Source organism: Rhipicephalus sanguineus, chromosome 3 (assembly GCF_013339695.2).
Source record: "Rhipicephalus sanguineus isolate Rsan-2018 chromosome 3, BIME_Rsan_1.4, whole genome shotgun sequence".
NCBI classification, from domain to species: domain Eukaryota; kingdom Metazoa; phylum Arthropoda; class Arachnida; order Ixodida; family Ixodidae; genus Rhipicephalus; species Rhipicephalus sanguineus.
The window spans coordinates 175,013,999-175,029,178 of record NC_051178.1 but is presented as its reverse complement, the minus strand read 5'-3'; positions in this window follow the sequence as shown (position 1 = coordinate 175,029,178).

The window sequence follows — 15,180 nt, the reverse complement described above, 5'->3', positions numbered from 1 at the left end:
GAAAATCAGAGATAGATGCAAATAAATAAATAAATAAATAAATAATAAGAATGTTCCGTCTGGGTGAGAATCGAACCGGGGGTTTCCGGGTGGCAAGCAAGTTTTCTACCAAGGAGCCACGCCAGTACTTGAAACAGCTTCGTAAAAAAATGCATAAGAATGTCATGAAGTGAGACGAGTCCTTAACGCACGTAATAGGACGTGGCAGAATCATAGAATCATACCAGGCGTCAAAACATGTGAATTCAGCAACGAGTGGGCGGTTTAAAGCTGCTCACTATTACAAAGCCTGTAGCTACGTAGGTGCTCGTGGCAACTTACGCACCCGTAGTGGGTACTTTGCCACTTCGCAAAATGAGTGGCCCTACGCAAGTACAGTTGCAAGTACCGCTAGTAGTACATTAGTACATGAGTGCAAGTACAGTTGCGTAGTAGGCACTACGCAAATGTGCTTGCAGTAAGCATTCCAGGATAGTTTGAAACGGCCAATGTTACGCGCACAAACGTTCCTTTCCTTACGGCATGGTTGAAGGCGATGCGCATCGAGCCTGATTACGCTATAGCGTTCTACTGTTGACGACGAAGCGCAAGCCTCCTGCAGGTTTTTTTGGAACATGAGTACAGTGGGCTGTTGAGTACACATGTGGCCCGAGCGCCTGAACTTGCCAGTATTCATTGACGAGTGCATAAGCTGAGCGTGTCTTCCCGCACGTCCACTTTTCAAAGGCTCCGAAGTTTTCGAGGTGCGTTGAGGCAAGAGGCAACGCCATGCCCTTTCTCGCCTTTGTCAACCCTCAGAAGCTCGTTTCTGGGCGACATGGCTCATGATATTGTCATGTAGCCAAGTACGATGCCGGGTCCTTTCAGAAAAGAAGGTTTATTAGAGCGAACTTGTGCTCCGAAACAGATTCAAAGCACGAAATGTGCGCGGCGAAGAAGAGCCGACGAAACGACGTGCGTAGGCGACCGTCGGCGGAAAAAAGGGATACCGCGGCGTTATTCTTTCCGCACCATCGGATTACCCCGATAACTCTAGTCTGGTGGCGACAGGGCGAAAAGCTCTCCCCTATCAAAAATGAGACAGCTAGCGGGACATAAAAAGAGAAAGAAGGAAACATGCGCTTTGCTTCGAACGTAGATAAGGCGATCGGACGCGGCCAGACGCTGGCCGCAAAACAGCTACGAGAACAAACGGTGAGGCATAGTTCGTGACAATATTGAAGGATATAAAATGCGGAAGTGCTAGACAAGGACGAGGGGAAAAATAGGAGTCAGTGTTGTCTCCTCTACGTTGTCCGTGTTGTTTAGGAAATGCGCATTTTATATGCTTCAATATTTGCCAGAAGAATAGATTGTTGGGCGAGTTGGTTGTTCATTATCAGGGAAACGGTGCGAAAAAAAAAAAACGTGGACACAGGGATAAAAGAACACCAATGTGTTCTTTTAAATTGCGCTTGTGTATTTATTAGTAGAAATCACACGATTATCATGGGGATGCTGTCATGTCATTTTATTTATTCCTTTATTTGTGTATTTTTGTAGGACACAACGCATCACTCGTGGCACTGAACAGGAATATGCGACTGACATGACGGCGTGCCGATTGTGCGCGGGCGTAGCAGCAGGTTTGCCCAGTTTTCGTAACGAATGATGTCAATGAAATCATCAGTGGAACCCAATATAGTGGCGTTAAAAACATTGAGGCACGAGGCAAAACGAAAGAACGAAACGGTGTAGTCGGAAAAGCGATGAAACTGACGACGTGCGAAAGAGCCGGAGATCACCTGTGGCCGGTAGGGTCGATCGTGTACAGAGCTGGCCTGGTTGACTAGAAAGGGGGTATCAGGGTTGCGAGAGAAATTTAACCACGTTAAGCGGACGCCGCTGCGGCGCCGTGCACGTCCATCCAATTACGCGCGACCATTGAGAGGCGGCAAGTGAAGCCCACCCGATAGGGTCACTTAAACGTGACCCGAACTGCTAACGAGCCGGGAGGGTCAAGGAGGAAGAGGGCGCCAGAGCCCTCCATTTGGATACGCACAGCTACCAGTTTCGTTATGGTTAAAGCAGAGGAGGAGGAGAAGGAGAAAAGGAAAGGCAGGGATGTTAACCAGTCTAGAAGGACCGGTATGCTACCCTACACTGGGGGAAGGGATGGGGGAGATATAAAGATAGAGAGAGAGAGAGAGAAGGAGAGCACGCACGCACAAAAAGTCACACACATTTCACGGTCATCATAACGACGTTAGTCTATAAGCGACGGTGCAGGTCTGATGCCTTCAAGAAGTTTAGCACTGCCTTCGTCGCCTTCACCCGCGATGACCTATCAGGACGACATTCCAGAATGGTTCCTGCCGTCATCGGTCTGGGATCTATGCGAGCAAGAGCGACGGCGAGGGATTTCCTCTGCGCATTGTAGCGAGGACAGTCGCAGAAGATGTGCTGTAGTGTCTCCTCGCTACCACAGTTGTCACAAAACGGGTTGTCAGCCATTTGGATTCGAAAGGAGAATGACTTTGTGAAAGCCACTCTTAGCCATAAACGGCAAAGCAGAGTGGCATCATTTCGGCGTAGTCCCGTAGGTGTCTGAAGACGCAGATTGGTCGGGCAGTGGCGGTGATGGTTGTGCAGTCTGCTTACTGTGTTATATGTGGAGGAAGTCATTTCTTGTGCAGCCACTCGAAGTTGGCTAGCAGCATCGGTCCTTGATAGGGGTATCGTCTCGATCCTGTCACCTTGAAGAGCTGATCGAGCAGCATTGTCGGCGTGTTCATTGCCTATCAGGCCGCAGTGACTTGGCAGCCACTGAAATGTCACGTGGTGTCCTTTCTCTAACGAAGTATGGAGGAGATATCTAACCTCGAAGACCAACTGCTCGTATGGTCCGTGTCGCAGGGCTGATAGCAAAGATTGTAGGGCTGCCTTCGAATCGCAGAAGACTGACCATCGTTGGGGCTGTTCACGGTTGACTACACAAAGTGCAGCGCGAAGAGTGGCAAGTTCTGCTGCTGTTGATGTCGTTGGGTGGTCTGTCTTGAAAGTGACGCTGATAGCTTTCGCTGGGACGACCACTGCTCCGGACGAACACTGGGGGGTAGTTGACCCATCAGTATAAACATGCACATGATCTGCGTACTTGTCGTGTAAAAGAATCAGAGACAGCTGTTTCAGCACTGGAGATGAGAGCTCAGATTTTTTTCTGATTCCCGGGACGTTGAGGTGCACTTCAGGTTTAATGAAGCACCAAGGAGGTATCGCTGGCTTAGATGCGGGGCTGAAGCCTGACGGAAGGTGGGCAGAATGGTTCGCAATCGTTGCACAATACGATGCCCGTGGTCTTTCTGAAGGCAATGTTGCAAGGTGGTGGCAATCGGCCCGGGAAAAATGCCTAATATGAGCTCTCAAGGCTTCAACCGCAATGTGCGTTTGCATAGGGTGGTCCCGTGCGATGGAAATAGTCGCTTCAGTCGACGCGCATTTTGGCAAGCCAAGGCAAACTCTGAGAGCCTGAGCTTGTACAGCCTGCAGAGTGCGAATATTTGTCTTGCATGTATTAGTCAATACAGGCAGACTATATCTCAAAAAACCGAGAAATAGTGATCTGTACAGTTCCAGCATTGCGTCGACCGACATCCCCCAGGTTTTTCCACTCAGGAACTTGAACAGCTGGGAGATTGCTGTCAGGCGCTGTTTCATGTAAGACACATGCAGGCTCCAACGGAGGTCTCTATCTATGATTATACCCAGAAATTTGTGGTTTCGGGCATAAGCAATGGTCCGTCCTTCGATAGAAATGGCATAGTGCGTCATTGGTTTACGTGTGAAGGCCACTAATGCACATTTTTCCGGGGATATTTGAAGGCCTTGCTTCCCGAGATAGCTCGCTGTCACACTTGCAGCTTTTTGAAGCCTCGCTCGTATCTGGAGGCGTGTGACGGCTGATGTCCAGACACATATGTCGTCTGCGTATATAGATGTCTCGATCGTGCATGGTAGGGATTCGGCAAGATCAATGAGAGCGAGATTGAACAGAGTAGGACTTAGTACTCCGCCCTGAGGAACGCCCCTGCAGGTATAGTGTCGTGTGGTTGGGCCGTCGTCGGTTGACACAAAGAAAGATCTAGCTGTCAGGTAGCTAGCAATCCATCGAAAAACTCGACCACCCAGGCCAACCATCTCAAGGGCGTCGAGAATGGCCTCGTGTAGCACGTTATCGTATGCGCCTTTTACATCTAGGAACAAGGCTGCAGACAAACGCTTGCGTGATTTCTGCTGTTGGACATACGTTACGAGATCAATGACATTATCAATAGATGAGCGATCACGTCGAAAGCCAGCCATGGAGTTTGGATAAACCTTGTAATGTTCGAGATACCACTCGAGGCGGCTGATTAAAGCAGAGGAAATAACACGGACGAAGAAGGAGACACAACGAGCGCTTACTCGCAGCTGAAAGCTTTATTAGATGAAACATAAAAAGAAAGAACGTACAGCAATTGGTTCGTATTAGTCAGCATGTTACGTTCCAAGTACGAAAGTAGATGGCGAAGGTACGCTTCAGAAATATGACGCCACGTGCGTAAATATCTGGTAAAGCGGCTATTATGCGATGCAGAACTCGCGCAATGTGAACGAAAGGAACGCCGCAATTTTTGTTTTTTCATCATAATGGTGCGACACAGCCGACAGAAAACGGCTAAGGGTGTACTTGTCAGTCACAACAAATGGCGTGCGAGCATGTGAAAGCGTCTAACACCTGGGAAACCACGTTAGTGTGGCGTGCTGGTTGTAACACGGTGCTCTGTTTTATTTAGCGTCTGAGGTGGCGCATCCCACCGTTGCCTAGCACGAGCTGCACACGTGGAGTTGAGGACCCTGCGCAGAGCCACGCGATGAATGTCATGCATAATTTCACAGCAATAAGGAGCACTCGCCTCCTTGTGCAAACTCCGGCCGCCTGACTTGCGCTTTCGCTGACACGGCAGAGGGCCTTGCTATGCAACTGCGCGTCTCCGCATGTTGCGGGAAGCGGTTGCACTATTCCCCCCGGTTTATGAATGCGCCGTTCTGCACGCGCTGCCTTTGAAATAGTAGTCCAGGGAAGAGCTATTAGCAACAAGACAGCAGGTCGAGTGGTAAGTTGTGCAGAATCTCTTGCATTCACGGCCTCATGCAGGTGTAAAGAACGAGAGTAAGGAGGCTGCAATTTGTGTAGAAAGCAGGCGGTCCTCCTCCATTACCGACACGCTAAAAGCTGTAGCAGCAGGCAACATTGTAGCGCATCCCGGGGAAAAGTTACGTAAGCAGCATTTGTGGCGTTCAGAAGTTGAGCTTGGTCCAAGCACACGGTTAAATATTTGAGTATACAGCGATTCCCCCAAACTCGAAGGTGGTTGTACCCTGCCTGTTCCCGGCCAACGCCCTACTCATGATGATTTGTAAATCATGAGATTGCCTAACCATCGCCATGGTGTCAGTGTTTCTGCACCATGAACACCGACTCGAGAAACCTTGGTAACGTCAGTGTTGATTTATATTTGCTACATACCTTGAGAATACCCTAGAGAAGAGAAGTTGCACCGTATAGAGTAACGCAATATGGGATTCGCCGCGCACCCTTGATGGCAATGCGCCCCCCGCCACGACTCTTCGATGTACGTTAAAGCGCTTCTTTTCAAGGCGAGCGCACTCTGACCGCTGCTGGAGAAGCGAAGCCCAGAGCGCCGCGCGCATCTGCAAATATATTGTTTACGACGAGCTCTGAGGAGGCCGCTTCTGCCGCTTACGTCGTCACTACGCTTCGCGCAGGCATGCTTCCTTAATTGCCAGAACGCTCAGTCGTGATATATAAGTCACAAAATTGTCCAAATTGAAGAGTTGCATTCACAGCCCCAAGCATTCTGCAAACTGATCATCATGAGCTATACAACGTGATATACTGGCTGATTGTATTATGTTACACATACGTGTTGTAGTGAGTACAAGATTTTCTTACAATGCCTGTTTCATTGCTAAACACAACCTAATGAAAGCAACAGACAGTGAAGCCAAGGAAAATATAGAAGACATTGTTTGTAGTCTTCTAACAGTGGTACAGTAATTTTGACATAAATGGAAAGGAATCAAAGTGGACCAAAAAGCAACTGTTTCGCCGAGCCTACAGCCTTCGTATAACGCATCCGATGATCCACCAATTTAACTAGGGTGACAGTCGCTCTGCCTTCTACTTTACTGGGCATGTGTGTGCGTGTAAACGTGGGAGTGCCAGACAGCGCCTCTGACTGACACTGCCGTCCTTTATACGCCGGCAATGTTCTGCCAGTAGAAGAGCTACGATGACGTTGCATTCGGCTGCGCTTGTGAGACGGGTTGTGGAGTTTGAGACGGGAATTGCAGTAACATCGTGGCTTATCAATACTCTAAAGCTAAAAGAACACGAAGAGACAGATTCAATTTATTGAAATGGCAAGAAGATTGGCTTGTCAGTGGTCGCTCTGGGACTTCATACATATTTGTGCAAGGGAAGAACGGGCAAATGAAAAAAGTATGTAATAATGAAACGAGCAACCCATAATAAATATTATGTGGAGGTTTCTTCGGAGGTCGTATGTACAGCGAAGCACCTTGCAGAATTTATCAGCTGTTGCAGTTGCACAGCTTCTTCCTGTACCTTCAGGTAACTGGGCAGGAACGGTCGCGTCTGTCAGTGCTTGCGCACGTCACATTTCGATAGCTTGATTTGTACGCTTGACAAAAAAGCTACATATACGTTGTCACTAGTTGTATAATTATGACGATAGTTATAACTCACCCAAAACGAAAATACATTTTCGATTCTTTGTCGACCGGGATTCAGAAGCCATGCGCAGACGTGCTTCATGAGTGTTCTTGCAGAGGCGAACGCTGGAGACTTTTCAAGGAGTCGTCCGGTGAGCTAATTTTAATTTAAGCCATTCGTTTCGACGGTGGAGCAACCGTTACTGTCGTGCCTTGGCTCATCTACGCCTCACCGCGGGAATGCACTCGTACCACTTTTGCGAAACAGACCGTAGGCGTACCAAATTGTATTAGTTCTTTTTCGTAGTTCACGTTTTTATTTTGCTTTAACGTTATTACCTTCGAAATTGTATGAGACGCTGCCTTTCTTGACCTTTTGACGAAGAAGTGGGGGGCCAAAAATACGATAACAGGACATTGCGCAAGCGGAGAAGCAGGCCACTTGTGGATATGTCGATAAGTTGAGTGCCCGGATCGATCGTTTTGCTAAGAGCCCTTAAAATCTCCCAGCTAAAAGCAGCATCAGCGTCTACCTCCTTGCTACCGCGAAGTACTCTCTATTTCGTTTCTTTATTTCTTTCGGGTATATATGCGAAACATATTTTTTAAACTCCCACGCTTTCCTCGAAGGCTACAAATCCGCACGTTTGCTCTTCCCCAATTCCTGTCCCCGCCCTCTTCTTAAAATATACACCAACATCTGTTTACAGTGCGGATGACATGGTCATAAAAATGACAACAAAATAGAAGAATTTGAAGGTATACCGCGCACTACGGGAATCAATATTACGCGAATAAGTCAGCAACGAGCTGGTATGGAACGTTGACTTGGAGCCAAGTGCTCTGAGGCGGAAGCACGCTCTTGTGTAAATGGAGGTGTTTTGTGCATTACGCAGGCTCACCAGGTACGTCGACGACACCTCGATGCCTAAAGTTTAGATTGTAGTCCACGTAGTGTCGGCACTTGCGCGCTGGCCTCTACACTCTAAGAAAAAAGACAGTCAAAAGAGGGTCATGGAACCGTGACTCTCTTCGGGTGTCCATCTGACCCCTTTGGAAGGTACAGACAGAAAAAAAGAGTTCGCATTTGGGAAGGAGTCACTGGACCCTCCTGAAGCGCGTTTCGATTGGCTTCGGTATACGGAAGAGCCGCCGTATACGCCATACATATCGCATGCTCGCCCTTTGGCGCCGTTGTGGCGCCTTGCTCGGCGACGCAGACGGGGTTGGCGCCGGGGTGGCGCGTCGCTCTCCTCTCGTCTCAGTCATTCTCAGTCTCCTGGTCTATTGGAATGCGTTGCGTGGATGAGTTGGTTGTGCGTCTTCGGTGGTATTGACGCCGGCTCCGTGCACGAAGTGACGCTTGGAGGGCGGAATATTCATGGAGCTGCGGACACCGACAACGGGCGCCAGTTAACGGTGAGTGTACTGCTTTCGTAGGTGCTAATTATACAGCTTTAGCTGGGCGTCTGCAGCAGCTCTGCGGAATCTGCCAGCCATTTCCAACAGTAGCCTGTATCCGCGGGGCTGTTGCGGATGCCCAACTAAAGCTGTCAGTTAACGAGTTGCCACCGTTATGCGCGTTGCTGTACAAGCTCCCATAAAGTGAGCGATGCAAACAATAATCGAGGGTCATTTCTTGCTGATCGCACGTCGTGTCTGCACTACTGAAGGTGCAAGATGTCGTTTTGAGATGCACTTTAGTCTACTTCATAATAACATTTCCATCGACCTTGAGTGTGCGGCGTGTTTCCACGCGTGGGAACGTGAAAAAAAAAGCATGTGTACAGAACGCTCAGACGCACTATATGTAATGGTTTTTGTTGGCTTAAAGACAGTAGTTTGAGGTGCAGATATAGTACGGTGGCTTCCAGAATGTACACGGTAGTCATTCAAGTTGGACACGCCTCGCCGGTAAAGTGAAAAAGCTCTAGACTTTCGACGGCGCGCGTTGTTGCGGCCACCGGCGTGCACTCTTTTCCCTCGTTTCTGTTTGCTGTTTTCGTGGTTTGCATACACTGCGATGACGTTGGGCGCTATAACAGAATCGAGTGAGTGTACGTGATTGTGGGAGTTATGTGCGCTAATTCTAGCATATGACATGTCTGATCTCGACGTAGACGGCGTACGCACGCGCTGGGTGTCGTTCGGGCCCTAGTACTCGCATCTGTTTATTTGAGTATTCAAGGATGGGTTACGTTTGTAAAACGTGCTGTCAATAACCGCTCACGGCATGCCCCTGGCTGCCGGAGGATGTGCTTTGTTGTTTTGTTGTTAGCCTTTATTATGTCTGTGTGAACCACTTATTGTGTAGATTTTGCAAACCTTTACTGCAATTTCATTTTCTCATGATAAATATCACGTTCTGCTTTTCAGATACCGTTTTTCATGGTGCTCACGCTGGACAGGAGCGATAACCTAGCAAGCCACAAGTCCGATGCCTCAAGCCGTCACCACTTTTTGATTTATTCTTAATCACAAGGAATAAATATGGAAACATGATGGCAATTTCTGCTGTTCATTTAGCACCATGTGACACCGTGCACATCACAGTCACACATTTTAGTTGGCTATACTCATAGAAGCATGTAAATGAGGAATACCCAAACTTCTTAATTGGAAATCACAGACCATCTTTTCGCGCTTTCTATATAACTTTGTTGGAAAATATGTGTTGTTTTGACGAGTTTTATTAAAATAATGCTAAAACTGAACTATTCTTTTTTTACAGTCGCTGGGCAGAACGGCAAGTATTATTGGACTTGCTTAAAATGAATACTCCACTATTTTCAACAGTAGTCGCGCAAAAGTAGAGCAAGGATCAAATGAGAAGCTTAAAATACTTGTGGAGTCGCTTGATGCTTCAGTGTGGGTCCCTTGACCCCCCTAGGAGCATTACCGGCAAGCGTCGTCTGACTCCCTATGAGTGGTAACGTGATCCTCCCGATGAGAGCCTTTGCACTCTTCCTAGAGGGTCAGGGGACTCTCCTAGAGCGAGCCGACCCTGACCCACCAAGAGAGTCACCGTGACTATTTAAAGAGAGTCCTATACGTGGCAAGTCAGGACTCTCCGAAAAGAGTCACGCATACTCTTTTTTTTCTTAGAGTGTAGGCCGACAGTTGTGCAATAAGTGTTGGTTTTACGCGAGCAAATACGGTACATATCGTGGCATATGTATGTCATGTAATTTTTGTGTTATTTTATGCTGACTGAGATGTCCCAGCTAAATAAATTACTACATTGACACCTTTTGTCAGGCACAGTCTAATGAATCTAACAGACAATCAAGCAAAGAAAAGCATCAGCGGCGTGATTATATTTAATTCCAGTGTAGTAATTATGAAAGCAATAGAAATGAATTGAAGTGGACGAAAAAGAACTTGGCGGATGGTGGGGCCCGAACCCACAATCTTCTAAGAAGCACTGGCTATAACACTACCACATTACGCAGAAATAGCCATCAAAGAGCACGCAGCAGCCTCGAGATCACAGAAAGGTACACGGGTGGATCATGATTTACATCGCATAAGTGCCATGATATTCTTGCAATGAGCTCCCATTCATAGTCCTCACACCACGCAAATTATGGTGTATTTCTAGTCAATGAAACGAGAGCACGAAATTATATAGATAGATAGATAGATAGATAGATAGATAGATAGATAGATAGATAGATAGATAGATAGATAGATAGATAGATAGATAGATAGATAGATAGATAGATAGATAGATAGATAGATAGATAGATAGATAGATAGATAGATAGATAGATAGATAGATAGATAGATACCGTCAAAATGCCTTGGTTTCGCGAAGAAATGTTTCGCATTTAATAAACTAGAATAGACAAGGAACTATTGTTTGTTGAAGGGACACAGAAGCGCCTCAAATAGTCAAGATCCATGACGCTCGTACGAGTGTATGTTCATATTGTTGCGTCTTCTAATAAAACGTGGGAAATGTATGCAAATAGCGCAGTACGAAGTGTTCTTATGTAAAAAAAAGAACAATGGAGGACCCTTCGGTGGAGGACGGTGGTCAAGAGAGATATATTTCTGTTAACACCATACAATGTCATGATCTTAGTAAGTAAAAACGAGGTTGGGAGAAAATCTTGACTGCAATGTACAATCGGCGTCAAATGAAACCCGAACAGCGGCAAGCCTTCGCGTTGTATAGTGCGCGCCGTCCTGTCATCACCATTGACAGGCTGCGCATCCGGTTTGACCGCACTGCGCATATGCGCGCCTGTCTATGGTGATAAGTGGACGGCGCGCACTATACCACTGCGAAGACTTGCCGCTGTTTAGGTTTCATTTGACGCCGATAGTACTCTTAACGAGGCGTAGCTTATATATTATTGCGCGCATCTTCTTCTACATACATCCATCTGTGGTACATTCAGGATTTATCGGTGTAGACGACGCATATAGCACCACCAGTAAAGCTACTTTTTGGTAATCTGTATTAGAACCTTTATTTTACCTCTCAACTGTAAGTCTTCTAATCAGTTAGTGTACGTTATTTAAATGAAAACAAGTGAACGAAAGCTCGTTTTTTTTCCTTTGTAAGATGAAACTATGTTTACTTCAAGTATATTTTCAATATTTCTTGACAGTTGTTATTGCCAGGAGATTCATTCTTACAGTGTTCGCCACATACGGAAGGCTATATGAGACGTCATTCCATAGAAGTGTGGAAACGCGAAATATTTCCACATTCTTCCCTCTTGAGGGAAGCCCACGCCGCCCGATTACAAAAAAGGTCAATGACTGCGCGATGCGCACGCGGTGACGCGGCCTTAGTAGCACATAAGTGACAGCAGAAAAAAACTTGGAATTGCGATGTCAGCGAGCAGGACAGCCACAATATAAAGAAGGAATTCATGTCGTACACAAACGCGAATGCGAAATTGGATTGGTTGCGGTGGTCACCAACGGAGCTACAGCTATGCATCCGCAGAACAGGAAACCGCTGGAATTGCCACTTTTGAGCATGGCGGCCGGTATGTGTGCATGCGTACGATAGCGCTCTGCTTTTACCGAGGGGATATACAGCCGAGTGGCCAGCGCCTGGCCTTGGCCTTTGGGAAAATAGAGTCTTCATCTTTCCTATGTCGGAGGCTGTGACGTCAATGTCCAGCTACCCCGATCTCGTCGCTGGCGTGAGAACTCATGCTCGGATGGTAGGACAGTCAATATTTGCGCGGACTAGCGCACGATATGTTTACCTTTAATCTGTAGTGTAATGCCACTGTAAAGACCTAGCAGTGGAAGAGAGAGAGTGACACAATACGCGAGACAGAGAAACAATGAAATTGAAACACAATCGCGAGCCTACAAGCACGACACCCATGAAGTAGAGCTTGCTTAGATCTGAGGTTCTTTTTGTCCACATATTTTTACCTAACAAGTACTTGAGGTAAGCAAGGTCCACTGAAAGGCACATCATATTGTTTCCATCAAAGACTTTGCTCGGGAGGCGAAGAATAGGCTTTGTATAGAATTACATGTCAGAGCGACTGACGTAATGGTCCTCTGTCGACGTCATGTTTGGCAATCGTAAGGCAGCACACGAGGGTCGAAGAGGACTAGGTGCCTCAAGGTCAGCAAGGATTCTCTGGTTTGGAGATGCTGTGGATTGCTGAAAACTGCACGAAATGAAAATGTCATCTTGAGGGACTAGCAAACGGAGAGGCGTTTTTATGGGCTAGCGTTATGGTTCGCGCATGATGGACACTATTCTACGAGGCCTCAAATGGAACACAGGCTTGTGCTACTTGGATGATGTGGTGGTATTTGCGCCTGACTTCCCGATGCACCTTCGCCGCTTGGAGCAGGTTTTACGATGTCTCGCTGAAGCTGGCCTCCAACTAAACTTAAAGAAATATCACTTTGGGGCACGCAAGCTGGCCATTCTCGGACATGTCGTATCGAAAGATGGCGTACTCCCTGATCCCGCTAAGCTACGTGCCGTTAAAGAGTTCCCGAGGCCTGCGTCTTTAAAAGAGTTGCGCAGTTTCATCGGCCTTTGTTCATACTTCCGCCGATTCATTCGCAATTTCGCCTCGATTATGGCACCTTTGACAGACCTGCTTCGAGGAGACCCCACCCTATCCGCTTGGTCCCCGGCTTGCGATCATGCGTTTGCGACGCTACGTCGGCTACTCACCACACCACCCATACTGCGTCATTTCGATCCAAGTGCTCCCACAGAAATCCACACGGATGCTAGCGGTGTCAGTCTTGGAGCAGTCCTCGCCCAACGAAAGCCCGGCTACCAAGACTATGTTGTTGCGTACGCGAGTCGCACACTAACAAGAGTTGAAGCAAATTATTCAGTAACTGAAAAAGAATGCCTAGCAATCATCTGGGCCATTACAAAATTTCGGCCTTACCTGTACGGTCGACCCTTCGATGTCGTTACCGATCATCACGCACTTTGCTGGCTGTCCTCCCTCAAAGATCCCTCCGGCCGTTTGGCAGGATGGGCTTTGCGGCTCCAAGAGTACGACATCCGGGTTATCTACCACTCAGGCCTGAAGCATGCCGATGCCGACGCTCTTTCGCGTTCGCCTGTTTCCACTGACATTGCGAGTGTCTCCATTCTGGACAACTTATATTCGCCCCTAGGATCCATCGACATGGCTTTGGAGCAACGCAAAGATTCGTGGATTGCGTCTTTGATGGATTACCTCTCTGACGCGCTCGCACGCCCGCCATCTCGAGCACTACGCCGACAAGCCTTTCACTTCGCCATCCGTGATGGCATCCTTTATCGCCGCAACTACCAATCTGACGGCCGCAAATGGCTACTTGTCATACCCAGGCAACTCCGCGCCAGCATATGTGCTGCTTTCCATGCCGATCCACAGTGCGCACACGCTGGTCTGTTTAAAACATATGCAAGGCTACGTCTTCGGTTTTACTGGCGCGGCATGTACTCATTCATACAAAAGTACGTTCGATCTTGCACAGAGTGTCAACGCCGCAAGCCCGATCCTTGCCGCTGTTCTGGAAAAATGCAGCCGTTGCCGTGCACAATGCGACCATTTGACCGAGTTGGAATAGACCTTTACGGTCCTCCACCATACACATCCGCCGGAAATCGCTGGGTTATTGTGGCGATAGGCCACCTCAAGAGATATGCAGAAACGGCCGCTCTGCCAGCCGCAACGGCACGTGACGTTGCGTCTTTCCTGCTTCAACGCTTTTTCTACGTCATGGCGCTCCTCGTGAACTCCTGAGCGACCGAGGCCGCGTCTTTCTCGCGGATGTTATTCAAGACTTCTCCCTGAATGTCATGTGATTCACCGTTGTACTACAGCATATCACCCGCAAACAAACGGCTTGACCGAGCGTTTCAACCGAACTCTTGGAGACATGCTTTCTATGTATGTCGCCTTTAACCACACCAACTGGGACCTTATTCTTCCCTACGTAACGTACGCCTGCAATACGGCACCCCAGGCGACGACCGGCTTTTCTCCCTTCTTTTTACTCTATGGCCGGGAACCATCGTCTCCGATCGACACCATTCTTCCCTACCGACCCGACTCATCAGAGGGCACACCAGTTTCCGAAGCTGCTCGATATGCAGAAGAATGTCGGCAACTAGCCCGCTCCCTTACAACTCAGGAACAGGGGCTACAGAAATTTCGACACGACGACGGACGGCCTCACAATCAGTTTTCGCCCAACTCTCTTGTTTGGCTCTGGCCCACTCCTGCGCCAGGTAACTCCTCGAAGTTTGTCAGCCGGTACCATGGACCCTACTGCGTGCTACAGCAAACTTCTCCCGTTAACTACATCATCGAACCCCTCACGCCCACTACGGACCTGCGTCGCCGAGGCCGCGAAACTGTTCACGTGGATCGCCTCAAGCCATATCACGAACCCCTTGTTCTTACAACACCTTAGAACGCCTACTCGGCTCCGTCTTCAGCGAGGGGGAAAATGTGATGAAGAAGAAGTGCGCCCTGAATAGCTACACAGTCCTATCGTCAGCGCTACACAGGAGCGGCTCGTGCTGAACGTTGTTGCTGTTTGCGCTGGCTAGGCTTACGGTTCTATACTCTGTCATATTACAGTTTCTCTTGTCCACGCCGTGTCTCAGCTGTTTATTATAATATATATATATATATATTCCTGTAGTCAATGCATAATAACAACAACAACAGCTATTGCAGCGTGCAGCTTCCAATCTTCTCTCTACTTTCACCCACATGGGACCTAGTTCAGCCGGGATTGTGCAGGGCAGTGTACTTAGCCATTTGCTGCTGCCAAGTCCGTGCCCCAAATCCGTGCCCCAAATTTCGGCCTCTCGCAGCCCCTTCCTAATTGTCTGTCCAGCCACCTTGGCAGTTTCGGGCTCCGTTTCAATGACCTTCTCAGAAGGGCTTC